Raw genomic sequence first — 13,897 nt, forward strand, 5'->3', positions numbered from 1 at the left:
CTTCCTGTACAGTTTTTGTTTTAGATTGTGTTTCTTTATGCTTGCTTCCTCTTATTCTTTCACATTCTTTAGATCTGCAGCTGTGCAGTGGGTTTAATTATCCCTAATTCCAAAGAAAAGGTGAAATAAAGGTAGCAAAAAGAAGTAAAAATAACCTACCAGGTGCCATTTAAAACTTGCTTTGTGTGTTGCTAGGATGAAATGTTCCTATGTGTGGAGGAGGTGGCAGAATGCCTGTGCCTCATTTAAGCCTTCTTGAAGATGTTTTGGGGGGATGGGGGGATAGGAGATGTTCCACTGGCAGGTCTAAGAGCAGAGATTTCCACTGCAACAAATGACTAACATCATCTAAAGCTTCTTGCAGGTGGCACTGTCTGACCTTGCTCTCCTTGTGCTCCACACATGGCAAAACTGGTACAAAGTTTTGGTTTCCTGTATGCTACCTGTCCCAGTGTTTTGCACAGCACGATGGTAAAAACACCAAATCTGCAGTCCCCTACACCTGTCTCTTAGGGTGTAGAGTAGGCAGTGATGTGGTGGGCATAGATGGACATTCCTGTTGCGAAGTCATCCCAGCTTCACAGAGCTGTGCTACTGAAATCAGTGCAAGCTGGATCTGTGGCTTCCAGGTCATGGCAAATCTGACTCTTAAGTGAAGGAGAGGGAAAGACAAAAAGACAGGTGTGGACTTTGGGGTGCTGTCAGCAAGACCTGCTCAGCTTCCAGATGATGCCAGCCAGTAGGCTGCTGTTAGTGCAGTCTCATCTTTTCATGGAAATACTTTTAATATGTTGCAGTTAAAAAGTTTTGCAGTGCTGGTTTTGCTCTCTGTGGGATGTTGCTTCTGGTGTCTGCTGGTGCGAACTCACACAATTGCTCTTAGGATGTGCTGGTGTGCCAGGACTCCCTTGCCAAGGAGCTTGTTAGTGATGCTGGGGCAGAGCTCAGCCAGGGAGCCAACTGCTAGGGAAGGTTTCATTCTGTGTTTCTCCCCCATCAGCACTCATCTTGGCACTTCCCCGTGGCAGTTATTGCAGGATCTGACCTACTTCCCATCTTCCCATTCCTGTTCTGGAGGACTTGTCTGGGTCCTGCTGGCCTTTCCTCCTCCTGCCCCTCTTTGCTGGAAAGAGTTGCCTTGAGCTTGTCTTGTAAGGGAAAAGAAGTCACCCCATGGTATAGCTGCCTCGTTTCTTTGCTCAAGTCCCACAGAGCGGACCTTACAATGAAATTGTTTCTCCCACCATTACCAGATTTGGGGCTTGGAAATGGTACCCAACTTCTGTGGGTAGGATCTAGGTTTATTGCTTCAGAGTGAGCTATTTCGTGTGGCCTATTTAGCACGGTAATCCCACAAATTTTCTTGTCTTCAAGAAGGCAGGTCACTGGCAGCAAATGTGTTGTGCTGCAGGCAGATCTCTGAAGTGCTGATTCACATCAGTGCTGTAATTCAGTCTCACCACAGACCTTAACTTCATGAACAGGAGCCAAAAATGCTCAGGATGACCCAAGAGAAAGAAAAGGGGCACTCCTGGGTTTTGAGCTGGGAGGGAATAAAAACATTTCCCATGATTTGGGGGTTTTCAACCCCACATACAGTCATGCTTTTTGTTTTCTACAGTCTGAAGATGGTTTGTGTTAATTACCTCTGGGTGAGGTAATATTTCTGATAACATCAACTTAGCAAGGCAGGTCAGCAACTTTTGCTTGTCTGATTGGGAGATAAATTGTGGAATATGTGTGTTTATTGCAAGAGCCTTGTTAGTATAAGGGTATTTCTGTTTTGCTTTGTGACATCTCTATTAACTCCAGCTTCCAGTTGGTGCTGATGGCAAATTGCCTGGCAAATTCTGTCAGGGCAGCCTCAAATAGACTGCTTTTTGAAGTAGTTAGTTAAACACATATGGCCAGAACATGATACCCAAGCAGTGTCATACTTCAAAAATAGATATATTAGCTTTGAAGGGGATTTAGCACTATGTATTATCCAATCTTCATCGGTGGACAGTTGCAAGGAATTGAGGGATCACAGCTTAATGAATTACCATTTGTATCAAGTCCCTGGGAGTGCTGTTAGCTGACTGGGAGGAAGACTTCTGGTTTGAACCACTGTCATGTTGGCAGGAGGCTAAGATAGATATCTCTGTTACTTTGGCTCAGCTGACCGATGGTAACTCAACTGCTTGTAATTGTCTCCCCACACCCTGACTAAAAGTATCAAAACCTGCTCCACCAGCAAACTGCAAGTTCCCCGTGGTGGTGTGCAGCTTCCCTGGTGATAAGCCATGGCAGTGTGGTCAGGAGGTAGTGCTGCAAACTCCTACAAGCTTTCCTCTGCCTAAGCAAAGGGCTGGGCTTTCCCACCATGGCTCTGATGACCAATACCTTTTCCCATGAAATCAAAAGTGCAGCTTGCAAAATGCCATACTGCTCTTGTCCAACACATGCAGCCTGTAAGCCGATGGCTGGGTGGGGTCACTTGCAGAGATGCATTGCAGGAGGTTGACTGTGCTCCTGAACAAATTCTGCTCTGATGTAAAAACAGCGCTTTTGCCCTACAACACAGGCACTGATTTTCATAAGAAGGGTGTAGCTGTCTCCAAAAGAGGCTCATTTTTCTCTCTTCTCTTTCCCTTCCTTTTTCCTGCTGCTCACCTTTCTTTGATCTGGACCCCTTCAATGACTTGGTTAAACTCACTAGCCCAGCAGAAAATTAATGCAGCAAAAAAAGATGGAAGGAAGATAGTTTTTTGTCAGATCACTGAACTGAATTTGCTCCAAGGAGGTTCAAGTATTGAGGGGCAGAGCTAGTTGTGAGAGGAGATGCAGGAAGCATTGCAAGATGTTCCATTATCAATATTGGAAAATGATTAGACTGGCTCAGCTACTGTAACTTTGGAAACCCATCAAAAGAATAATACAAATTGAGAGCCTTACGCATAGTTTGCAGATGTGTTAGTTGCCTTCAGAACCATCTACCAGCTTCTGAGAGATTTCTTCAGTGTTACCAAGAACAAAATTTGGCCTTGCACTTTCTATGGACATTCATGCCCCTTAAGAAAGAGGCCAGATGCAGAGGCCAGCACGCTGTGTGAGTGAATCTGCACTGAGCTTAGCACAGGCCTTCCCAGGCAGCCTTCTCAAGGGAACCATGACAGCAAGTCAAGAGTCAGACTGCGGCATGGTGGATTATACGTAGATGTCACTGAATTGATCTGGATGCAGCTGTAAACAATACATGTACTTGAATCTGTTTGTATGATTACACAGCTGGGCAAAGCTGTGGACACCTGGACTGCCAGCTTAAGCACTGTTTCATTAATCACTCATGTATGCATTTATAACATTGTGGGTTCTATTCATGCAGGTAGTTAAAGTTGAAATCTTTGATAGCTGGGTGTTGTAAACTGCCTATTTTACTTTCAAATACATTTTTACACATAAAAATGTATTTTTAAGTACAGGAGAATGAAATCTTGTTGTGAACTATGTTGCAGATTAAATTACAAGGTACCTTAAAAACAACAGCACACACCTTCATTTACATAATGCAATAATTCTATGATAGCAGTACCCAGGCTATTGAAATATAGGACAATCTAACAATGGAAACAGCTGCCGTGTTGCACATTATTTTTCTTAAGGAATATCAACAATCTGGAGTTATTTTGTGTTTGTATTGTAGAAGCTGGTGTGCACTGCTATTCCATTTACAGTGTAGTTGCTCTCTTCTTTCTCTTAGAAACCTGTGTAGAAAGTGAGATGCAAGCTACAGGATACACTGCTGTGTCTGCTTTTCTTAGATGTTTGTGGTTGGATCTTTTTCTGCTGTTTGCGTAAGTGATGTGCGGTGCAAAGATGTCAATCAGGAAGAGCAGGTGTTGTGTCAGTCTAGATTTTGGGCTGCCCTAGCAACTGAAACAGCTTTAGAAAGAAACTGAAATTCCTGTTGCATTAGGTTTCCTCCCTGTTCAGCTCGTATTTACCCTTTCTTGTCACTGTGTTTGCATACATCCTGTAACTGCATTAACTGATATGACTCGCACATGTGGTGCATGGACTGATCAGTCCTCCTCCCTCTGGACAATAAGTGGCAAGTGACTGTGACTGACTGGTTGGTCTTCCCCATCCCTGACATCCCTGCTCCTTTCAGCATCCCGATTCTATCATATTCCCCTCTCCCAGCATTTACAACATGGGGAAAGGGGACTGCTGTTTTGGCTGCGAATTCCCTCCCTGCCTATCAAGTGACCTTGTGTTTTGGGGATAACACAGTCAGGGTGGACTGCCTCACTTTGGATACACCTGGGTTCATGGGATACTGCACACCAGCACTGTAGAGGCTTGCATCTCTCATAATACTCAGATCAGTGTAAGTGTGTGGCCATGCAGCCAGATTGATACACTTATGATTTTTCACTCTGTCCACTCAAACTTTTAATGGGTGGTTGAAACACTCTCCCTCTCTCTTCTGCTTTTTGTGGGAGAGCTTTCATATGATGAAATGAGATGACACTCACTCCTGTACAGAGGACCAGACCTGCATCTGTGCACTGTTTGGTGGCCTTCCACTGACATCCTCAAAATAGGACTGAAATGATTGATCCTGAACAGCACACAAATCTTGGGCTCACTCTCCATAATAGAAATCTTATGTGGAGAAATCTTATGTCTCAGGGAGCAGGATCTCCCTGACACTCTGTACTCCCAAAGGCAGTGTGAATGTATGGGAAGGAGGAGGGCTTGTAAGATGTAGAAATGTCATTTAATTTCCTGAAATTAACTAGTTCATGCCTCTGTGTTAAGGTAGAGATGGATTCAACCATATGCCATTAAAAGTGGCTGGAAGTGTGTCTGCATTTTTAAAGCAAGCTCTTTCACTAAATTTTTGTGTGAAGAGGTGACTTTGTTTCACCTTATGTAGAGTTGCTGTCCTTGTGCTTAAGAGGTAGGATGCATTTTCTTTTCTTTCTGTGCTTTCCTGTATGTGTTGAATCTGTTCTCTTACTGCTGAGGAGGAGTGTGGAGAGAAGGCAGTCCAGCATACAGCATGGCTATATTCCTAAAGAAAGAAACTCAGATTATACTTTCAGGTGATGGTCTCCATGTGCTGGTGCTGGTGCCTTGCTGGTGGGGAGCAGTACCGTGCATCTCCTGGGACGTCTGTGTTGGCTCTGTGCAGACCCARTGTGGGTGCCGCTGCACCACTTTCCAAAAACTGAGAACTGGGGGAGCTGGGCAGGGACACCCACATCAAGTAAGCATCCGCTCACCAAGGAGATGGGAGGAAGCCTTAAGCACAATTAAATAGCAGTGCATTCCCCATGGTGCTTGATGGACAGTGTATGATCGACACATGAGGCTGGATTGTGTCTCTTCATGGGTTATACAAAGCTAAGAGCCACCAGGAACGCTGGGGGACTGGCTCCCCCAGCTGCTTCACCTCTTCAGAGCAGCATAAGTCTAGCAAGCGATGGAGTTACCCTTCTGAGGAAAAGCAGGACCGCCAAGTTTCTCAGAGTCCCCTCAGAATACATGGTTGTGCTACTACCAGCTCCACTCATGCAAATCAGAGGCCAGCCCATTTTTCCCCACTGTGCTATGGCTGGAGTCTTGTGAAGCTGTGCTGAAGTTCTGCTCCAGCACATCTCCTCTCAGTGTAATGCTATAAAAAGACCTACAGCTCGGAGACATTTGTGAGCTTGTAGGAAAGCTTGACCTTAGCTATTCATCAGAGCATATTTAAAGCAAGAGCGATATCTAAAGCTTTAACTTCTACTCTGATGAGGAAAAAAAAATAGTTTGTCCAAAAATTTGCTTCTTACATGAACTGGTGGGTTTTAACACAATCTCTAGAGTTTCTGTCTCAAGTGAGGAATTTATTTCCTATTTTCTTGTTGACTTGCTAAATGTTAGAGGGTAATACAGACAAAATTCCATTTGTTTTATTATACAAATGCCATTAAATGAACTTTCTGTGCATTGGAAATGGACTTTCTGTTTCAAAGGGATTAGGAAGTTTTTGCCTAATCTTTTATACTGGCACTCAGCAGTCATTAAACAGTGTAGTATCCAAGAAAATCCATAGTCTTTCAGATTTGGATTTGATCTTTTGTAATTCATAAAAGATTTGTTCACAGCATCTGGGGTTTCTAAGAGACTGGTGAAGTAGGTGCTAACATTGAAATTCAGTAGGATAGAATTTCAGTGGGAATTAGAGGAGATGTTTAACTCTTTCACATCATTACTTTGGAAATCCCAGCCTTTGTCTGTTGCATTCATGGGATTTGAGGTTTTTGGTTAGTACTGTTTTATACCGTTCATAAATATCAAGCAAATAACCAAAATAGCCAAGTGAGGAGAAAAAAAATCAAGAAAATACAAAATGTTGTTTTGGACAAAGATATTGTGAGTGTTATTTTTACACTATAAAAATAAACTCTTAAAATTAATCTTGCAGATGTTATCTTTGCCATTTCAGCTGTTCTTTTTGAATGAAAAAAAACTCTCTAACATTTCTTATGCCTAGAATTTGATCTACTCTATGAAGGCAGATCTTGCTGAGAGTGTCCTCCAATCATTACAGCATATTCTTAGCTGGTCTAAATGGCATGTAGCCTGAAGTAGCCCCTGGTCTGCTTTAAATTGCTCCTGCCAGAATTCCTCCTTCCCTTCTACTCTATTTAATGTCCTTACTACATGTCAAACTTTCAGCTTGAAAAAAAGCCAATGCAGGAGTCATACCTCAGCCTTTGTATCTTGAGCAGTGGATGCAAATAGACAGGAAAGGAAAAGCAATAGTAACTGGCTTTGAAATGATTATGATTGATAGCCTTTGTGTAGGAAGACAAATCTTCTCCTAGTGACTCTGAGGCTCAACATCCACTGAGTTATGACTGCAGAGTAAATCACCTTGTGGAGTCCCTCATTTTGTGCATGTTGTTTATCTTTCAGATCTCGCAGTCTTCACTTTTTGTGGGAGCTTTTTCTGCAAGCTCCATGTAAGACTGGGCTCCTCCACATGAGTCTGGGTCCTTGGGTATGAAATGCAGTGCATAAATGTCTGGGGCATTCAAAGATATGTGGGCAAAATGTGACATGAAATGTCTTAAGAGAGTCTGAAAGCTGGCATGTTGGGAAGTGATGAGAACTGGATTTTGCGCTGGTTTATGGCAGCGCCTGCAACCCTGATGGTGCTGTTGTGCGTCCTGCGAACAGGATTTGGTGCCAGTTCGGCAGAGCACTGTGAGAAGCACGTGCCTGTGCCTTGTGTTTCCACCCAGCTCAAGCTGTTAACCGTGTACTTAGCTGCAAGCACATGACCAGCCCGAGCGAAACAAATCTGTCTGAAGTACACAGCAAAGTGCTTCACTTGGCCATAGCTGCATTGTCAGTATTTGTTTTTGCCTGGGTGATCCCTATATCTCAGGGTCATCTTCAGACCTTTCAGAGTAGATCAGACTATTCAAGATGAAAGAGGAAACAGTGGCAGAGTATGTATGTGCAAAAAAGACAGTTGAAAGGCACTGGCAAAGCCTGGCAAACACAACAGAGCTTTTTGTCTTCTCTCTAAAGAAGGCAAGCATAATCGTCATCTCTAAGCTGTTCTTTAATATCCTACTTTGTTTTACACTGGAATTAGAAAATCTTTTCCATTTGTTTTAATTATCTGATGGCTTTAATTCTGCTTTTGAAAAGCATTTTTTCTATGATAACCCTTGGTCTCATGGTGAGCTGCACTAGGGAAAAGACAGCTAAAGTAAGGCTTTTATCTTTCCCTGCATACTATGTTTAATCTTTTCAATCTGATAATGTGAATGTGTTTTCTCCCATTTTATCAACTGGCAAGATTAGCACTGTTTCTCCCAAAACAGCAGTTCATAAGCATATTTTGCTTCAGCAGTACCAAATTTCCACCTAACAATGTGAATTTTCCTAAGTGACCAATTCATCTTCAGTATTAAACCTCTCTCTAAGGCTAAGTTCCACTCACTGACTTTTCTAACTCTGCCTGAATTATAATCACAACTCAACTTTTTTAAGAACTGTTTTTGAAAAAGTAGATTTTGTTAATTTTTTGTTTTGTTTTATAAAAAGTATTTGTTAAAAAAATTCAGTCTTGCCAAATAATAATAATATTTCTATGCATTGTGTGATTCAGTGATGTTGCTGTTGAGATGTTGCATGTTTTGTAGATCTGACATCTGTACATTTATGTGATACTTCTAGAAATGCTAACTGTTGCTGCTATAATCATCACCATTGTCGTTAACTGAAAAATGTACCAAGAGGCTGTGCCAGCTAGCAGGTTTTATGTATGTCATGATAAAAATGTGCGTTCCGCTGCTCATTTCCTGTTTTAAGCCAGTTTTTAATGCCTTCTGTAGAAGGAATCAATATGTTGTGGTAGACAGGAGGTGCCAAACTTCCAATATCTTGTTCTGCACAGATGATCACTTATCAGGATGATGCTTAAAAAACATTAAAAAAAAAAAGAAAAAAGCAACCCTCCATCTTTCCTGAAAGTGTCTTCTCATTAATTTTAATTAAAAAAAAAACCCTTCATAGAGCTAAAAAAAAAAAAAAACTTCCCCTGCTACACATACTGCAGCAGTATGACAACTGTGAATGTAGGGGGTACGAAGGAATGTGTGATCCCAAATGTTCCCATTAGTAACAGATCCAGTGATTAGCCAAGCCATTTGGAGTCATTGTGGAACATTCTAAAAATGCCTTTTAACGAAAGCAATCCTCTGATTAACATAAGAAACTGTTGGCRCTCATGACAGTTGTGAGTCTGCTCTTGTAAACAAGTGCCAGCTTGGTCAAGTGGTGGATTCCACTCTGTTTTCTGTCTCCACTGAAGCTGCTGGAGCTATGTTGCTGCAAAAGAAGCCTTCAGTCAAATTCAAGCCCAAGATTGTTGGTCTAATTCTTTGCAAGTGTTTTCCTGCCAGACAAGCCGCGCTTATCGTAATTCTGACATTTCATTTTCTGTTCCTTTAACACCTTCTCCTTAGAATCTGGCAGTACAACAAATACACACGCACACGTACACAGGGCTGATGAATTCATTCTGATTTTGATAAAACTTTGACAGGCTGAAATCATACCATACCGTAATCATATAACAGAAACAGGCTGGAGAGGAATGCTAGATATTCATCTAACACCTTTCTCTGCTCCAAGGCACGGTCACCTATACCTAGACTGTTCTTTAAAGCACTATTTTATTTAAAAAAAAAGAAAAAAAAGAAAAGTTAACTATCTGTCTATTTTGCATCTTTACTGAGGTGCAAAGGAGAGAGATCTTTTAAATATCTTGAATATACTTTTCAAGTTAGAATACCAAGTTGCCAGAAAAACTATGTGACTGGGAAAATAACAGTGAATTGAACTCATCCTTACAGTTACTGTTTTAAAGTCAGCTCTGTGCCCCAACAAGACTGTTTACAGCCCTTGTGATGCAAAATTCTTCCAAAGAAGAAATTTAAATCAAAATTTTCAATGTGACTGTTCCTTTTGGTGATACTTGGGACATTTAGAAAAAATAATGTAAAGGGTGCATCCCAGAAATCTGTGAAAATTGTTCCTTGAAATAGATTTCAAGCCAGTCTCCCAGAAATCAAGGAATTCAAAAAGCTCAGGTGAAGATTTTCCAAACATGATTAGGATGCTGGAGGCCTTTTCCAGAGCCTCTGCTCCCATCTCTTGGAAGGAATACTCTTTCTCCAGAAACTTGCGTCATGTTATTACCCTTTAAAAACTGGTGACTTCTTCCGGCTCCTTCTGCCTAATGAGAAGTCAGTTGAGAACAATTGCAATGTGTTTCTCCATTGTTTTGCTTCTCTAGTAAATATTTACCCATGAACAAATGCCTCCACTACTGGGAGTGAAGAGTTCTGACTCAGTAGAGCTCCTGCCTATGTGGCCCTAACATTAAATAAGCAAGGCAGTGACAGAGGATATTTTCTCCTGTATTTCTTCTAGTTATAGCAGGATCTTTGTCTCCGCTGTCCCACCAGTTGCACTACTTGGCTTACCAGTTGGTATTTCTAGCTTCTTCTTCATGTTGGCTCAACTTGCCAAACGATGTACTGGGTTCCTGCGGCACAACGGCTGTTTTTTCCCCATCTTTTTCTCTTCTGTTGTGAAGCTAGACTTATTTGTGTTTCCTTCAGCTAAATTTGAATCACCAAAGTGATCAATACCATTTATTTAGTGCTTTGCAAGCTAGAAATGCAATTGTAGTTCTACATGTGTAGACCTGGCATTAGATTGCTGCCAGTGATAGGTGAGAGGCTCTATTGCAATTGTTCATTTTTTAGCATGATTCACTGGTTTAAAGTGCTGGTATTAATACTGTGGTGGGTTAGATATCACCTTCCAGTCACTGTGATGCCTTCTGTGTACATGTTTGATTGTCAGTCTTACAGTCTGGTAATTGCATGTTGTCTGACTTGCACTATTTTGCAGGACAATTTTTTTTTTTTTTTTTTTTAGAGAAAAATGTAGCATTTTAGGCTCAGCTTCTGAAAGGAGCCAAGAGAGAGTTATTCGTCCAAACCTCAGTGGAATTTGGGGACTTGGTTTTTCTCAGAACCCTTTGTAAGCCCCAAAAGCTTGCAAAGCTCAGCTATTTAAGATAGAGATCTTAGCATGAAAAGCGATACATTTCTAGCATTAAAAATGCAGCTTTCTGTACACATGGCACCTTCTTAAACAGATCTCTTGCCCCCATGTTTGGGAGATCATAATAACTGTTGTTTGCTGAGGAGAAATAAGATTTTGATGCTAAATTCTACAAATCCAGACTATCTGAAGGGAAGGGAGAGATTACTGGATTCTTTTCTGAAAACCTCAGCAAAATTGTGAACTGCGATCCATTTTCAAAGCCACCTGGTTGACCCCATTGTCCTCAAATTATGCTCCCTCTGGAGGAAATCAGGCTCCACAGGGGCCTGGGGAAAATAAACAAACAGATTTCAGCAGTGTAAGTGAGGAAAGATTATATAGACTACTTTAGGCCTCAGATCCCAGACTGGGTTCCCAGAGCTGGCCGTTTTCACCTGTCAGCTGGATGTGGTTTGACTTGGAGCAGATAAGGTGCAACATGGATGCCTCATTGCTATCTCTGCAGTTTATTTTTAAGAAGGAAACTTCATACTGGGTAAGGTCCTTGACAGGTGAAGACCTATAGAGTCAATGAAGTTATCTGTCATTTGTGCCAGTTGAGATATAGGCTTTTTTTTTTTTCCTGCAAGACACTTTTCTCCTCTTTAATTAGGATGGAGCAAACATGTTGCACTGCTGTTTGCTTCACCACAGTTCACTTAGATCTCTCCTTAAAAAATGCAGTTTTGTGGTTTGAGAACAAAAGGGCACTCAATGATAAGAAGAAAGTAAAACCAATAGGTCTTTTTTTCTTTTTTTATGGTGTCTGAGCTTCTTCCCTTGCTCAGCTGTCAGATAATTAGGCTTTTGAAAATGATGGGTTACAACATTTACTTTCACTGATCTGCAAATTCCAGAGAGATTCTGATCTTTATTGCACTTCAGCTCCATTTTTATTACCCTTCTGATAATCTTTAAGAAGTCTGGTTCTGCTGCATTAGAGATTGATTTCACTGTCTGTACAATGTTTGCTACTATTGTAGTGTGACTTTTTATTTTTAATTTTTAACATTTGTTTTGGTACAGCCTTAAACTTATAGAATTAAAGACCATTTCAAACATGATCAAGATAAAGTCATTGATGTCTGTGATAAGTGCATGCTTTATTCACAGTATTCTGTCTGTAATTACGTGTAGTGACCAATTCTCATTTATTTAATAAACTGTTTTCTGCAAAGTTGACTGCTTTCTTTAATCAAATGTAAACAACTTACCATTTTGAAACATATTGTAGAAAAAAGCACAGCTCTCTTATGCTTTTTAAGTATGAATATCAGCATAGTTAGGAAGTTCCCATGGGCCTGCAAAGCATTTTGATTAGCAAAGTGCAAATAGGCACACCAAGAAATAGTTGCTGTCATGCGCTGTTTAACTTCTGGGGTTGTGTTTCAGGAAAACATTTAGACAATTGCATAAGTCCTTCCCCATTCAGGAATGTACTTAAAAGCAAGCTTGGTTTAACCATGTGCTTATTTAATCTTACTTCAATAAGATTGAAAACTTACATCCTAAGAGCTTTTCTGGTATAAAGATCTTTTCCTGAATCTGGACCTGTGGTTCAGTTACATAAATTCCAAGGCATAGTTTGGCTTCAAATGTTCTATTTTGCACTTAGTATTTCAATAGTAAGGTCTGTTCTCTACAGTTTTGTTTCAATTTCAATCAAGAATTAAACTAAACGTGCATCCAAGGATATAAGACAGTTTCTTGTCAAGGCTTAATATTCTCTCCAAGAAAAGGTTTTAAAATTAAAAGACTAGAAAACTAAAGCTAATAGATCCAATAAACCCTTTTACTCTAAAAAAGAAACATCCCAAATGGAAAAATCCCTTGAGAGCTGCAAGGAAATTCCGCTGAGCAATTCCCTGTTCATGTGATGACAACTGTGTTTGAGATTCAGAGTCAGAGTATCTTGGATTCTGTCAAAGGAACATGAGAAAAAGAAAAAAGCCAAATAATTCAGACAACTGCCAGCTAGAGAACAGCAACATGTTTGGCCTGATGTTAGGAAGTCAGTGCAGGACCATAGGCACTGGATGGCATAGGAATTTGCTCAGGTGGATGAGGGATAGAGGAAAATAGTTTTCATCATTTTATTCTGGAAGTGGATTTACATCACCTGGCAAATTCTACTAAATAAATCCCCTTCTTGCTGCACAGTGGTAGCAGTGGGACAACTGTGCTGTTCTTTTATCCAGGACTGCGGGAGCTCCTCTGAGTGGATGGTGGTTATGGCAAAAGTAGAGGCATAGTTTCAAAGGTCCTGCAGTGGTTTTAGTGACAAAGATAAAGAAAAATCAGAGGTCCCTGAATGAAGAGACGGAAAAGTGGGGGTGCGGACAGGTGATAGGAAGTGGCTAGATGCGTCTTCTTTGTCTGCTGCACACGGACAAAATGCTTTCCTTTGGTCCAAGTGTGAGTATAATTGGTTAATGCAGATTCAGCTAAACAGCATAGTAAAGTTCTGGCAACTCAGCTGCTTTTGGTTTCCCTTTGTACTCTGATTTAATCCAGATTTCCATATTAAGAACCGCTGTGCTTCCACAGCCCTTGGGATGGCTATGTGTCCTCTCCTCCTCCTTTCATGCTTAAGGGTAACCATCCCAGGGAAGCTCACAGACTTTGTGAGCAGCCATGGGGAGTTGGGGTCTTTGGGGTAGCCGCACAAACCGTGCTCAGAAATGTGACTTAGGCAGCCTGGAGTCATTCTCCGGAATGATCTCACAAAGATTATGATCTCCTGATTGCAGCATGCTGAATGCACCTGAACGCTGTGCTCTAGACRTTGCTTACAAAGGAATAACATCACTGCGACCAGTGCAGAAGTTGTTCAGGGTTGTTACGGCATAATGCTTCTTAAGACATGCTTAGGAGATGTCAGTTGTCAGATGTCACCCCATCAGCAGGGTGGGGTTTGAAACGAGCTGTTTGTTTACATTATAATATATGCCAAGTGGAACCTGGCAACTATCCCTGGCAAGATACGCAAGATTTCTTTTTAGACTAACCCAGTGATTTACTGTGTTTCAACTTTCACGACTGATAGTATTGGTTAGCGTTCAGTGAGAATATTTATGAGAAAAAGGATGGTTACATCTGGCCATTTGTATATGGGCAGTTTGCTCTAAGAACCAAATTCTTATAAGTGCCTGAAAGAGAATATACACTCAAAACGGGCAGTGCAGGACACATGCTTGCTGCAGCTTACCCTCCAAAAGCTGTG

This window comes from Apteryx rowi, unplaced genomic scaffold, assembly GCF_003343035.1.
Source record: "Apteryx rowi isolate R43461 unplaced genomic scaffold, aptRow1 scaffold_182, whole genome shotgun sequence".
In the NCBI taxonomy this organism is placed as follows: domain Eukaryota; kingdom Metazoa; phylum Chordata; class Aves; order Apterygiformes; family Apterygidae; genus Apteryx; species Apteryx rowi.